The following is a 13,740-nucleotide window of genomic DNA, read 5'->3' as shown; positions in this document are numbered from 1 at the left end:
CCTGATGGCTAGTGATGATGAACATTTTTTCATGTGTCTGACAGCCATTTGTATGTCTTCATTGGAGAAATGTCTGTTCATATCTTCTGCCCATTTTTTGACATGATTATCTGTTGTGTGTTGAGTTTGAGAAGTTCTTTATAGATCTTGGATATCAACCTTTTGTCTGTACTGTCATTTGCAAATATCTTCTCCCATTCTGTGGGTTGCCTCTTTGTTTTTTTGACTGTTTCCTTTACTGTGCAGAAGCTTTTGATCTTGATGAAGTCCCAAAAGTTCATTTTCACTTTTGTTTCCTTTGCCTTTGGGGACATATCTTGAAAGAAGTTGCTGTGGCTGATATCAAAGAGGTTACTGCTTATGTTCTCCTCTAGGATTCTGATGGGTTCCTGTCTCACGTTGAGGTCTTTTATCCATTTTGAGTTTCTTTGTGTACAGTGTAAGAGAATGGTCGAGTTTCATTCTTCTACGTATAGCTGTCCAATTTTCCCAGCACCATTTATTGAAGAGACTTTCTTTTCCTTTAGTGTGACTGTGTCTTTGACTTCCTCTTTCACTTGCTTTTGAGTAACATAGCAGCTCTTCAAAGGAAGCTTCTCTCATTCTTGCTGCCAGCCATTTTTCTAGATGCCAAGACAAGGTTGGTTACTGTTGTTGTGTTACTTGAGATTGGTATAGCCCATTTGCATGGTTAATGAAAACCTTCAAAAAACCATGGAAGTAAGGTTCTGTTTAAGGTTCTGTTAAGTAAGGTTCTTTAAGAATTTCATGGGAAGATATATTTGAAGTATTAACCCCAGGCAAGGCCTGACCCATTATGACAATAAAGTGTCTTCTTTCAGGAAACATTTATTGGACCAAAGAGTGGATTTGTTACTCCATTAGTCTCTCTTCTGCCTACTTCTATCTAGCTGCAATACTGAAATCCACTATATTTAGACCAGGTGATGAGGCCTCTCTTTCATTCAGTCTGTATACAGTATGTCTGAAGAGAGCTGTTTGCTCAGTATTCATAACTTAGTTTTTAAGTTGTAGTTCTATCCTATTCTCTATGTCCTACCTACACTCTGGGTATAGCCCTACTATAAATCTCAGCCTGCTTTGCTATGACCTTGAGGCCTCTACCACCTTTCTAATACCCATTGCTATTAGTCCTCCAGATCTCTTGGACGTCCAGGCTGAAAATACTGTCCTCACCTGTTCCTATGTACTGTCTGTGACATCTCTACTAGGAGGTCAGCATTTCTGAGTATTGATATCTGCCTGAATGCAGCTTGTTTGGACACAAACTTGTTCTGGCCTCCCCACCTATTCTGGGGATGGCTATAATAGATATATTGTTTTATGTGAGCCTAATCCCACTACTTCCTCATTTATTTACTTCCCCACTGGTCTCTTCATATTAGTTAGGGACCTACAAGTCATTGCTTTATTTTATTTTCACAATCATCATCTGTGTCATCATCATTTAAGTCAATGTTACAAGCAGTTCTAAGAAAAGCCATCAGTGAATCTGAGCTAATTTTTCTCCTGAACCCCTAAATGACCTGATGAATCTGCAAATTCAAATAAACTCCTCAGTATTGCTTCTCAGTAGGCATTAATCCCATTTTCTGTACTCTCCTTTCTGTTATATATCACAGATGTTTGGAAAGATCATCATGACTTGAGCATAAAGAAGGGCAATACTAGTCAGTGAGACCAGTTATTTGGCTCTTCAAGGTTCTAGGTTAGAGATCCTAATGGCTAAGACTAGGGAAAGCAGTGGTATTGTGCATAGATGGAAAACCTAAGAAAATACATGAAGTGAAATTAGTAAATCTTAACTAATGTGTGGGTTAAAAGAGAGATGACATTTTTCTCTCTGGTTTGAACTCCTAGTGGATTAATTCAGTGGTTCCACTGAGAATAGAACTACAGAGAATTAAGCTGTTGGGGGAAGATCATGGGATCAGGGTCAAGGTATCTGTGGAATATCCAAGAGCAATAAGATAATTGTTAACATATACTTTGTGCTCTAGATATTGGATTTGACCAGAAATATATTGAAGTCATCAGCATATAGATTATAACCGAAACATGTATTAGGAGGACATTGTTGAGAGAGATAATTTGCATGGGAGCCTAGAACTGAGCATGGATGTATATGAAATTTAATGGACATTCAGAAACATGAGGGCCACAAAGACACAGAGTTAGCATGGTCAACTCTCTTTCAATAAATGTTATTGGTAAATCACTAAGCATTCATTCAATCTTTATCAAACCTTGTAAAAGACCCTCAAGGAGGAAAAAAAAAATTCCTAAAAATTAAAATGAGGTAGAGCAGAATTTATAGGATTTTTGTGACCCACACCGTTGCTTATTCTGAAGCCATTTCAGTATTTCTCGGCTTTTATCAGAAAAAGGACATCTTATTTAGAATTGAAATTAAACAGGGTAAGGATAAAGAGAAGGCTATTAAAGCTAAAAGTACAAAGGGTCCAAAAAAGGGAATAATAATGAGCCTGAAGAGTTGGCAAGTTATTTTACACTCCTTGGAAAGAGATAGTTAAGACTGGTTAATGAGTTGTCAAGGAGAGCTGGCTGCCTCTGGCACAGTCTGGGATCCCTTATACCTGCAGAAGGGGGTAGGATGGGCGTTGTGGTTTAGGGAGGTAGAACCTGAGCAGACTGGGAGCCCTTTGCCATAGTAACTGCAACATCTTAGTGGGGCTTACTTTAGTCATTAGCCTCAACAGTTCTTGACTCCTTCTCAGTACCAGGACTATTGAGGGAGAGACTTTGTGTTTGCTAACTTCCATCTGCCACTTCCTAAACTCAAATGGACCTAGTGATATTACCTGTTTTTAGAGACAAATCATTAGACCACACCAGTGAAAGCAAAAATAAAATCTCACAGTATTTATAATAAGGATAACATAATGGAATTGGCTTGGCTGGTATGATGATATCATAATAATGAATAGTTCTCATTTGAGTGTTTCTAGATGCCAAGTCCCGGGGTAAGTACTTTATGTGCATTCTCTCATTAAATCCTTACAGTCCTACACATAATCTTCACTTCTGAAGAAAAACAGCCCCCAGACTTACATATTCAAATATATTCATTTTTAATGTTGATTATTCTTACATGTGTAGGTCAAGGTAATTAATACTGGATTTGTTTAGACTTTAATTTGTTTGGCTCCCTCTATCTGCAGTTACCAGCTTGCATGTCAAAGCCTAAAACTTATTTTTATTTTTTTAAAAAGATTTTATTTATTTGAGACAGCATGAGCGCAAGCAAGCATGAGCAGGGGGAGTGGGAGAGGGAAAAGCAGGCTCCTCACTGAGCAGGAAGCCGGATGCAGGGCTTGATCCCAGGACCCTGGGATCATGAGGTGAGCTGAAGGCAGCTGCTTAACCAACTGAGCCACCCAGGCGGCCCCCAAAGCCTAAAACTTTAGTTTGTGGTTGACAGTCAGAGATAACTTTCCTTTTAGTTTAGTTTAGGAAGACTGTACCCCCCTAAACCTTGTTTGAACCCAACCCCAAAATTCATTTCTTTAAAAGTTTTGCACTGTGGTGTTCAAATATTTTGAATCTGGCTGTTTTGAAGACATTTGTGATTCTATAAAGAAAAATTGCTAAGGAATCACCAAGTCAGCATTCTTATAATGGCAATTTCTGGTTACATTTCCTTAGTATGCAGAGGATTAGTTCCTGGGAGAAAAAAAAAAAAATGCTACTCTTTTGCTTTATTCCATAAACTTGTCAAACTCAGAGAAGTACACTTAGAAATGGCAAGTACTATTGATAAACTATGTGGGTTTCTATTTACAGCTTTTTATTTTAAAGAGCTATAATCTTTATTGTTTTGTTTTGGATTCCTTTATATATTGCTTTGAAATTTAAAAAAAAAAAAAAAAGCTAAACAATGGTGTTGCATAACCAAAGTTAACAAGAGTGAACATGACTTGGCTGTGTTAAATCTTTGAAAACCATCTCTGTTTTCACAAGTTTCTCCATTTTCATCCAGTGTGTGCTCCTTTTCCCATAGGCTAGTCTTCATGATTTATTTGTGATCCTACCCAGCCTTCATCAGATGCCTGAGAGGAAGGGGCAGGATGCAATTGTTATCCTCTGTAAGGATAGCAGTATACTCTCCCTAAGACCAGAATTGATAGATATCTCCAATAAACAGAATGACTTTTGAGGGTCCAGTTTCTTTTTGATCTCCTCGTCTCTAACTATGGCATGTGAGGCTTTTTTTCACTCTTTATTCCACAACATTGTCTGTTGCTGAATACTGGGCATGCAGAAGACAAACTCCATAGAACTAGGCAGAAAATTACCAGATGATCAAAAAGTTCTAAACTGACTAATTACTAGGGCTCACATGTAATTTGTGATTGGGGTGAAGGATGGTCCATCTCAGAAGCTGGTGTAGGAAGTTGATGTAATCAGACCATCAAGAGTCATGTGCCACCTGTCCACCAAGCATCAGTTCTAAAGGCTGAATATTATGCTGTAAGCACTAGAAAATGGCAAGTCCTCGCATATTTGTATTTCTCTTGGCCATCCTATCTGATTCTTCCTCTCCCATCTGTGCATAAATGGGAAAAAAACAAAGATGACAAGCTGAGCTGAGTTCCATGGTTAATTCTGAGCTTCCAGAGAAGACCTAAGCAAGGCGCAAGTGGAGGCAGTTTTGTGTGTCCTGAAATCTACATGCCACACCTCCCCAACATCTCTAATCCTTGCCCATGCTGAGAGCCACGTGCAGGGTCATCCAGCTGGTGAGAATAAACAACCATTCAGGGCTTTTGGCTTTCTGAGTGTGTGAGTCACAGAGGGGTGCTTGCTGGAGTGTAAAGAAAGATAAACACATGGCAGCTCTCTGAAGCCTGTTTCTGGAAACCCAGCGGGAGGAAACAGATAGCCATTGTTCAGAGCCTGTAAAGTGTTATGAGACTGCAGTGGGAAATGCATACTTAGGGAAGACCAGACTTTTGATGGATCAGAAATTGAAATGCTTGTAATTAAACTGGAATTAAACCAGTAGTGACGGGGGGGGGTGAAAGGATATAGAGGCAAGAGAGCAAGAAAACAGGACTCAAGATCAAGGAGTTGTCAGGTTCGGTTGAATCAGGAATTTTCATAAGAAAACCAAACAAAATACTAGAGAAAATCTGATTTCTCCTGGAATAGATTTGACTGTGTTCATGAGAAAAAAAAAGGATTGCTGAAGTCCTTTTTCTAGAAGTGAATCTACAACTGTATTCCTACGTGGCAATGGCCACATTAGCAATCTATACATACAATCACCAAATTCTGGTCATCAAGAAACCCCGTCATAACAGCTTTCTGCAGAAGCTCGTTCGTGCCTTAAGCCTTTTTAGATTCTGCACATCTGTGAAAGAGCTCAGGAAATAACCTAAATCCGGCACTGCATTCACATGTAAGTAAAAGGTATCCTGTATATCACAAACCCAGGATAAAGAAATTTTATAAGGAAACACAGGTGCCCTTACTATGGACCCAGCACACAGCCCCGACACAGGACAACCTAGAACCCTAGACATTCCCGCTGGGACTAACCTTGTTCAGGCTCTAGGGAAATGTCCATGCCTATCTTGTGCCCTATGTCCTAGAAAACAAAAAAAAAGTGGTATCTCCATCTCTGTTGCTGTTAGAGAAAGAAGCCACTTTGGAGTGAAGGCAGGCTTTGAATAGCAGAAACCCTCAAGTATGAGAAAATATAGTGAGTGATTTATCAAGTCCCTCCTTGGAGATAATAGAAACACATATTCATTCTTTCCTAATGAAGTGTACTTTCCCAGTAGTGCTGAGCAGCCATTGTTCTGGCTCTTCTTTGGGTCCTGATTCATGGTTCCAGAGATTACTCCCAGACTAGACGAGTGTGCTATTCATAGCACTTGTATCTGGTGGCTGTGGAATATTTTGCATAGTACTTTGAATTTTTTAGTGTATAGAGTATTTACTATACTACTATTAAATTTCTATATGCATTATATTAGTCATCCAAGTATCATTGGACCACCCACGGAACACAGAGATGTGCACAATAAAAATTAATGTGCTTGTCTTTGATAATTGCTGACTTCCAGTCATATAAAAGTCATAGATTTGGACATATTTCCAATTTTGTCATTATGACAGTGATGTATGTCAAGGTCAGAGAATAAAACATTTTTTACAGTGTGTTAGCTTGATTTATAACTTAAATATTGAGACAATACGGTATGCTGGCCTCTGGTTTTACTCTTTTTTTTTTTTTTCGTTTTATAGGTGTTGAATAGTTTATGGATTGGTAAAGTAGGATTTTTTAATATGCAGAAAACATGAAAGAAGCATGGAAGGCTTCACAAATTTGTGTGTCATCCTTGCACAGGGAATGTGCTACTCTTTGTATTGTTCTGATTTTGGTATGTTGCTGTCAAAGAGAGACCCACAATTTTACTCGTTTTTTTATTTTTTTTAAGATTTTATTTATTTATTTGTTTGAAGGAGAGAGCAAGAGAGAACACAAGCAGTGGGACTGGCAAGCAGAGGCAGAGGGAGAAGCGGCTTCCCACCGAGCAAGGAACCCAATACAGGACTTGATCCCAGGACCCTGAGATCATGACCTAAGTCAAAGGCAGATTCTTAAGGAACTGAGCCACCCAGGTGTCCCTCCAGTTATACTCGTGAGTCCTGCAACCCTTACTCCTGGGCCTGTCTGCTCACATTTGACCCAGCACTATCCAAGTGACCAGAGTTAAGTGACCTGGCTTAGTAGTGACCTTTCAACAAGGAAAAGAAGTTATGTGATCTTAGCCTGAAAATATCTTACTATTCACTCAGAAAATACTGTTACATGCCTTTGGTTCTGGTAATGTAGTTTCTTTTCTAAAGAGGAATTTCTCTTCCTGAAAAAAGTTAGTCATTTTTATGTTCTGCCTTCTTACGTTTTGTCATTGAAGATTCCATTTCACGAGTTGTAATATAGAACACGGGCAGAATAAATTCTGGTCTTATACAGAGAAAGACTTAGGGAAACCTCACTTTTCAAAGGTCACTGCTGGCTGTCCATGACACGTTAATAACTTCACCCCCCACTTAGTATTGCCTATGCGTTGTGTGGGGGGATGAGAAAATGGGATGTCACATTAGTCTGTTTGCCGGTATACACACAGCATCCACAAACATATATAATATTTATGTTTGTAATGAATTTACCTCTGTAAAGAAACTGTAATAGAGAGAAGAGATGTAACAAAATATGTTAAAACTACTTTGGGAGCTGATACAGAGCCCAGGAAAATTTTTCTATAATAGTATAAGTAAAAGCCATCTATTAGGGTAAATTGCCCAGAGCAGAGAGAAGATAGTGGTTTGTCTTGAGAACATATGACAAAGATAGGACGAATTCCTGAAGGAAAGCCCTACAGCTAGGATGGAGAGTCTATGCCTCCTGCTATTCTTTTTTATTTTATTTTATTTTATTAATTAATTTTTTAAAAGATTTTATTTATTTATTTGACAGACAGAGATCACAAGTAGTCTGAGAGGCAGGCAGAGAGAGAGGAGGAAGCAGGCTCTCCGCTGAGCAGAGACCTCCCCCCCTCCATGTGGGCTCCCTCCCAGGACCGTGGGATCATGACCGGAGCTGAAGGCAGAGGCTTTAAACCACTGAGCCACCCAGGTGCCCCTTCTTTTTTATTTTAAATGCACCTGCACTTAGACCTGAGCTTCCAGGTTCCACAATGGGAGCCCCTAACTTCTACTTTATACAGAGGCCCAAAACTATTTGGACCTGTCCTGCTGCTTGATTTTGTTCTTTGTTACTTCTTAACTAGTCTTAGGATAAAGACTTGGGCCTTTTCTTCTGAAGAAAAGTTAAGGAATCTCGAGTAGCTCTTTGAAACCAAGCTCAATAACCCTTGCCCTTGAAACCATAATATCATTTCTAAATATTGTTTCTTCCAGACATGCTTGGAAACATAGGATAAACCACTTGGAAAGTGATAAACCTTAAGAAAGAATATAATATTTGGCTTTACAACAGACACATGAAAAAGTGCTCCACATCACTCGGCATCAGGGAAATACAAATCAAAACCACAATGAGATACCACCTCACTCACACCCGTCAGAATGGCTAAAATTAACAAGTCAGGAAATGACAGATGCTGGCAAGGATGCGGAGAAAGGGGAACCCTCCTACACTGTTGGTGGGAATGCAAGCTGGTGCAACCACTCTGGAAAACAGCATGGAGGTTCCTCAAAAAGTTGAAAATAGAGCTACCCTATAAACTAGCAATTGCTTAATGGGTATTTACCTAAAGATACAAATGTAGTGATCCGAAGGGGCATGTGCACCCGAATGTTTATAGCAGCAATGTCCACAACAGCCAAACTATGGAAAGAACCTACATGTCCATCAACAGATGAATGGATAAAGAAGATGTGGTATAGATATCTACAAAGGAATATTATGCAGCCATCAAAAGGAATGAAATCTCACCATTTGCGACGACGTGGATGGAACTAGAGGGCATTATGCTTAGTGAAATAAGTCAATCGGAGAAAGACAACTATCATGTGATCTGCTTGATATGAGGAAGTGGAGATGCAATGTGAGGGGTTTGGGGGTAGGAAAAGAAGAAATGAAACAAATGGGACTGGGAGGGAGACAAACCATGAGAGACTATTAATGTCATGAAACAAACTGAGGGTAGACAGGGGGAAGGGGGTAGAGAGAGGGTGGTGGGGTTATGGACATTGGGGAGTGTATGTGCTATGGTGAGTGCTGTGAAGTATGTAAACCTGGCGATTCACATACCTGTACCCCTGGGGCTAATAATACATTATATGTTTATTAAAAAATAAAAAAAATTTTTTTAAATGTCTGGTTTTTCCTAAACATGTGTGAAGCATATTATGTCAGTAAAGTAAGTAAAGTCTGGCTTCTGATTAACTTAGTGACATTAGATTTATTCATAACATCCAAGATGTTTTAAAAGCGGTTTAAGATTAATTATATTTTGAGAAAAATTTGGCAGTTCACATCATTGGGAGATAATTATAAGCACCCTTCTTTAAGTGTCTTATAAACCAGACTACTGATTTCCAGGATGCCATCGTCTGTGTCATAGAGAGAACATCATCGGTTATACTTCTTTATTATTTTCTTCTATCTTTTGTTTGTTTATTTCATAAAGCCCTTTGGACTAAAAATCCCATTGTAGAATTGTCAAAGTGGAAATGATCTTTAAATAAGTTATGTTACTGTTGTGATTTTTTCTCTTATTATAAAATTAGAATCATACCTAAAAATGAAAATCAACATGCATTTACATTATTTCCTCCTCTTCCAATTTCAACCTACGCCTCTATTTTCTCTACGCCTTGTGTCCTTTCCTCTTTAAATCGTAGTGTACAGTCTTTTGCTTTTTGATTCTGAAATATGTTGGTCTTTCTTGGGCTTATCTGTCCCATGCTATTTTGTAGGCCTTTTTATTCATTTTACTTTTTTCAGTTTGGTTTCGTTCTCACATTCGGAACTCTTCTGCGAGGGTCCCTTGCTTTCTAGTTTCCTGGTGTTTATGGAAATCTGCGTAATTGCTTTATATGTTTGATTACTGGGCCCTCTGCCAATTCCATCTTTTCCACTCCTTGCCTCCTCACTCCTACAATCAATGTGTTTTTACTCATGACTTAAATACAGCTATCGAAGTTAATTAATCTGACCATTTGGTTACCCTTTTGGTTCTTTTCCCTTTTATCTCAAAACCACACCAGATTTGACAAAACTACCAAAGTACTTCTATATTTGCCTCACATAAAAACCTTAGTAGCCAATAAAAATATGATTTTGTTTTCTAACTGCATGTCTGTAGTGATCTCACCAATCTTCAAATTTTGTCTTCTCTTTTCTCCAAAGAGTTATCTTCACTGTTTTCTAAGTGAAAGTGATTTTTCTAATCAGACTCTTCTCAGACCGTGCCCTTCCATGACTCCATTTGGGTTTTGGAAATGAATCATGTAGACCTCTCATTCTTCTTTAATCCTCTCACATACTGTTCCAATAAACAAATCCCTGCTAAATTTTAATTGAGACCCTTTTCCTTCATCCTGGGAATGGAATCAAGAGAAAAGAAATGGCCCTCGGCTATATTTTTATTTGGAAGATTTATTTATTTTTTTTCTTAAAGTGAGGCCTTATCCCAATTCATTTATTTCTCCCCCACTCCTCCTTTCAGATAAATTTTTCATGTGTCAAGCCTCTAGCCTAGACCAATACCACCGCTCATCTATGGTTTCTAAAACTCCAGCTACTACCAGTGAAGAGCTCCAAGTGCTACAGATACTCTAACTTATCTCCTGTTACTCTGTTCTCCAGATGTACCTTATCTCTCCAGTTAGTGTGTAAATCCCTTTAGAATAAGAGCTTAATGTTTCTATGATTGTCATACCAAATGCCTTATCTAGTGGGTGATAAAATCCATTTAGAAAATTTGACCCATGATAAAAATAAATCAAATATAAACAAAGAGAGGCTATCCCAGTGAATTACTCATAATAAGCATAAGAGTTAGGCAAGATATGGGAACAATCTAAGTGTCATCAGTGGATGAATGGATAAATAAAATGAATGGATGAAGAAAAAATATGTGGGTGTGTATATATATATATATATATAATATTCAGCCACAAAGAAGGAAATCTTGACATTTGTGACAATATGGACGGACCTTGAGGCATTATGCTATGTGAAATAAGTCTAATCTATGATCTCACTTATATGAGGTATCTAAAAAAAAACAAACAAAATGAGCTCACAAATACAGAACACAGATTGGTGCTTGCTAGAGTTCAGGGTTGGGAAATGGAAGAAATGCGTAAAGGGGATCAAAAGATACAAACTTCTAGTTATAAAATAAATAAATCATAAAGAATGTAATGTACAGCATGGAAAATCTAATTAATAATACTGCATTGCATATTTGAAAGATGCAAAGAAAGTCGCTCTGAAAACTTCTCAGTGCAGGAGGAAAATTTTGTAACTCTATGACAACTGACATTGGTGGTTGTTAACTAGGCTTGTCATGGTGATCATTTCACAATAAATACAAATACTGAACAATGATGTTGTGTACCTGAAGCTAGTGTTATACATCAATTATACCTCAGTTCCTAAAAACAATTTAGAAATGGGGGAAGAGTAAGAATTGTTTTGGGAAACATTTTAGTGTGTGCCCAGTGGGTCATGACCAGAATTTTGAGAAGCACAGCACTACAGTGTAAGAGCACAATAGACACCTGGTATTTGGTCATTTAAGTTGCTAAAAAAGAAGAGTTGAGGAAAAATCTGGAAGAAGCCTATCCATGAAATTCTGAGGGTCTTCTCTGGCTCTTGCTCTTTGATCATTCAGTCTGGGTATGGATCTCAGGTTGCTTCATTAGCCTGACAGAAAACCTCTTTTCCTTGTTCAGAACATTTGGATGAGCCATAGATTCCCTAAGGGAATTCATATGCTGATGTAAGCCTCATGGTGGACACAGCCTATCAACCCTACTGTGGGTTTTCTATCTCCCAAATGGGAAGTTAATTATAATTGTCATAAACTGTTAAGTTCCACACCCTTCAATTTATTTTAGCAAATATTCATGGAACACCTCCTCTGGGCCAGAATTGCATGGACTGAAGATACAGAGTTGAATCAGACATAGGTTACACCCTAGAAGAGCTTGTGATTTAATATGGGAATTGACAAACTGCAGCCCACAGGCCAAATCTGGCCCACAGTTTGTTAGTGTAAATAAAGTTTTATTGGAACTCAGCCAGGCTCATTTGTTTGCAAAGTATTGTCTATGGCTGCTTTCACACAGCCATGCAGAACTGAGTTTTTGCAACAGCAACCACAACGGCCCACAGGCCTTCCATATTTACTGAAAAATATCTGTGAAAAAGTTTGGCAATCTCTGATCAATTTAAGATAATACTTTTTTCTATGGTATTTCCATATACGAAAGCAGCAGGTATATCAGGAACAATGTAATATTTTCTTATTTTTATGACTAAAAAAACATAGATTATTGGTCTGATGGGGAACCTTAGAAGTATCCAAGAAGTGACCCCTTTTGAAAAGCTGGTGAGAGAAAAACATGATCTTAATGAAATGCCATTTCATGTTTCTCGCTCTTACACATACATAACCACCCTGCCCGGAGACTTGGATGTCTGAATACAGGGCCAATATTGTCACAAAAATTACAGAGCTAAATCAGCTGAATATTAGGTTAGAGATCCCCAAGGCCCTGCCCATTAGCTGAGGAGAGTTCATCTTATGCTTGACTCTAAAATTTTTGAGCAACTTTAATTAAGAAATTAACTTAATTTCACATTAAAATCTGTGTATCTCAATTCTTTTGAAAAATCACATTTGGCAGCACTAGGCCTCCCTTTCTGGGTGATGAAAGCTCGCTGGGGCTGAAGAGCAGCTTCTGTCTTTGGACACAACAGACACACTCCAGATTACCGCAATTTCTCCTGTTCTCAAATATTTCCCTGACTCAAGATTGTCAATTGCCATTTACAATAAACTCACATTGCTGTTTTCCTCAGTAAAGAAATTTCTCTGTAACTATTCTCTTTTAGAAGTAGTATAAGATTAACCGAAGAAGATTATGTTTTTAAAAAACTTTTGGGGGGTGCCTGGGTGTCTCAGTCAGTTAAGCAATCTACCGTCTGCTCAGGTCCTAGTTCTGAGATAGAGCCCCAAGTCAGGCTCTCAGCTCAGCAGGGAGCCTGCTTCCCCCTCTCCCTCTCCCTCTGCCTGCTGATCCCCCTGCTTGTGCTTTCTGTCTCTGTGTCAAATAAAATATTTTTAAAAATGTAAAAAAATTTAAAAATGTCTTAAAAATAATAAAAAACTTTATGTATTTAATATGCAAGCAAAGGGTATGTAATCTTCAGTCACTTTACTGACCTATGTTCTCTCTTAGCCCCTGTGGAAATGATGATTTAATGTCTTACACCCATAAAAAAAAAAAAAAAAAAAAAAAAACAAAAAAACCCAGAACTGAACTGAAAAGGGGCCTGGAGCCATGATCTAGGAGACCCCGGGCAGTGCATAAGAGAAACTATTGAGGTTTGGAGGGAAAATACTAGACGTTACATATTTGGTCTCCTTTTTAATTTGTATTTTATATGTTTTATATATTTTGTAACTTTATAATATACTTATAAAGCAGTGCATATACATATACATGTAACTAGATGGATATTCAAATATATTTTAGTGATTGAGGCATGTGATCAAACTAGCTTACAGACTTTAGTTTGGGGAACCTGGAGAGATCTGGGAAATCATCACATCCAAGTGTTTCTTTTACCAATAAAGCATCTGAAGCCCCAGAAGGTGAAGTGATCTGGTCAAAGGCACAGACATGTTAGCAATATACCGCACGCCTGCTTTCTTAGCAAAGGCCTACATGAGAAAATGAGACCGATGTGGTGATAAGTAATTCCACTGGAATAGCTGGGCGATTTGTAGGAAACGGTCAGACGTCTCCTCCAGCAGAGCACACATTTCAACGGGTGGTACCTAGAATAGTCTCTCTTTTTTGGTGAAAACTGGCATCTGATCAATTTCCCCACCTCCCGTAAAGGCCGCCCCTGTGGCCGGATTCTCATTGGCCAGCTCCCACTGGCCCTCTTCTGCCTTCTTTTCCTGTGGAAATAAAATA

At 38.4% G+C, this 13,740-nt stretch overlaps 1 pseudogene; it reads right to left on the bottom strand.

Annotated features, from left to right (window-relative positions):
* Window positions 1-6,352: 6,352 nt before the first annotated feature.
* Window positions 6,353-6,452, bottom strand: LOC123387883 (annotated as a pseudogene).
* Between the last annotated feature and the right edge of the window lie 7,288 nt (window positions 6,453-13,740).

Source organism: Mustela putorius, unplaced genomic scaffold (assembly GCF_011764305.1).
Source record: "Mustela putorius furo isolate JIRA1106 unplaced genomic scaffold, ASM1176430v1.1 tig00003863_pilon_pilon_pilon, whole genome shotgun sequence".
In the NCBI taxonomy this organism is placed as follows: Eukaryota; Metazoa; Chordata; class Mammalia; order Carnivora; family Mustelidae; genus Mustela; species Mustela putorius.
Note: the sequence above shows the minus strand (reverse complement) of the source record. Positions and strands in the feature narration are given on the sequence as shown.